Source organism: Ostrinia furnacalis, unplaced genomic scaffold (assembly GCF_004193835.3).
Source record: "Ostrinia furnacalis isolate ACB-3 unplaced genomic scaffold, ASM419383v2 OfSCF0504, whole genome shotgun sequence".
Lineage (NCBI taxonomy): Eukaryota > Metazoa > Arthropoda > Insecta > Lepidoptera > Crambidae > Ostrinia > Ostrinia furnacalis.
This window is the reverse complement of record NW_021130743.1, coordinates 409-2,231: the sequence shown is the minus strand read 5'-3', so window position 1 is coordinate 2,231 and position 1,823 is coordinate 409. Positions and strand designations below refer to the sequence as shown.

Here is a 1,823-nt window from a genome sequence, read left to right as displayed (position 1 = left end):
AGCATGTGTAGCAGCTCGATCAGCTCACTGCCATCAGGGATGACATATTTGGTCAGATCCCCGCAGCTGAAACAAAGAAATTAATTGTGGTATCATTAAAATTCATTCTTTAAGATATTGAGATGTGATGTCAATTTTTATCTATCAGTAAGAAGTATTTGTATATTATAGAAAAAAATATACACTGTTCAAATATATCAAGCCAATGTCTTTAATAAAATATTATGAAAATAATTATGAAAAAACTTACTTGAAGAGGTAAAATCTATTTTGAAAATTATAAATAACTTGAAAAATCGAACTGCCTAAGGCGGGAATTGAACCCACGACCTTCCGCTCGATATAATGCCGGGCGACTGCTCTTCCAACCGAGCTACTTAGACACTGGATGAACCCGTCGAAATTTTCAAGTGTAATACGCTGTTACGGCCAGCGTTTGTTTCATCAATGTTGAGTATGCCTACCCTACATGAGTTACCCTAGTTTGAGATGCGACTCTTAACGCTAAAAATTAAATAACGAGGTAAAATCTGTTCCATTATTACATTATTTTCCAATATGTGATTCTCTTTCCGTGTTAATATGCAGTCTATGGAACGTATTTGTAACAAAGATAATCCACGTTAACTGTGACCAGTGCTAGTGGTTGCTTCTTCATTTGAAATATTATTTGTCCTTGATTGGTGCAGAGCCACACCGTGGTCACGGCACGGTCTAACATGAGTGACAACATACACTGCTGTTACCAATCTAAAAAAAAGGTTTCATTAGGATTATGGTAATCTACAGTAAAGGTAGTTGATCAAATACATTGTAAAAGGTATTCAACAAGTCCACACGCTCATTCAATAACTTACCAGCTGAGGAGTCATCCACTGACGTTATAACCAACTGAACTTAATAAGCTCTAGGCTATGTCGCCTCCTCTGCATCATGTCAGCTATACAATTGATACACATCATAGGTCCCTCATGAGATTGAAGAATTTCTGGTTGCATTATCCAAAATCGGGCTGGGGTCAACATTGGGGCTCGGGTCGGAGTCCATACGTAAGCCGTGGTCGGCGTTTAGGCAAGGTTCGATGTCCGAAAGTGAGCCATTGGTCATTGGTTGAGTGAGATTCGAAGTTCGAGAGTATGCCAGGGTCATCGGGAAGGGAAACATCGAGGACCATGGTCAAAAAAATAAAGTCGTCAAAAGGGAAACTCATACAACACTCTTCTGCTTTTATTTTGGCAAAGACTTGGTTTTGAGAAATAAACAACACTCACGATGAAAAATACAAATCAAAGCGAATGACAGATAACAACAGCTGTGACAATATTTTCAGTGTTGCCATGCTAATAATGTGGTGATGAATAAAAATAATCGATATAAAAATCGATAGTATTTTTTGATGACTCAAAATAAGGTGTATAATAAGGTGTGTGTGAAATAAGGTTTCATTTAGTTATTTAAATATTTTTGGTAGTGTTATTGGAATATTAAAAACGTTTTATAAATGTCATTTTAATGNACTGTTTTGGCCACCCTGTATTTATAGAATAAATCAGCTTTTTATCGAATGCAGAAATAAATGCTAAATATAAAATTAAAGAAATTGCCGTGCTTAGCTGCTTAGAAGTTGATTTCAAAAGCTTCTTATAAATGCATTTATTTTATAACTAAATCTTTTATTTATTTATTTCGATAAACCTACCTACTTAATTGATTATTGCAGTTGCCTTCACTCTTTCTACAATTCTAAAGGCTCAAATAAGTAACTGCAAATAATAATAAAAAAGCTGTTATCTTCCTTTCCTAGACCTTCGTAGGTATAAAAG

At 35.3% G+C, this 1,823-nt stretch overlaps 1 long non-coding RNA gene across 1 annotated transcript; it reads right to left on the bottom strand.

The window, feature by feature from the left end:
- Nucleotides 1-555: 555 nt before the first annotated feature.
- On the bottom strand, nucleotides 556-1,273 carry LOC114366022 (uncharacterized). Its single transcript, XR_003656993.1, has 2 exons — nucleotides 858-1,273; nucleotides 556-750 (listed from the first exon to the last, which is right to left on the bottom strand). It is a non-coding gene; the product is annotated as an uncharacterized LOC114366022 (long non-coding RNA).
- Between the last annotated feature and the right edge of the window lie 550 nt (nucleotides 1,274-1,823).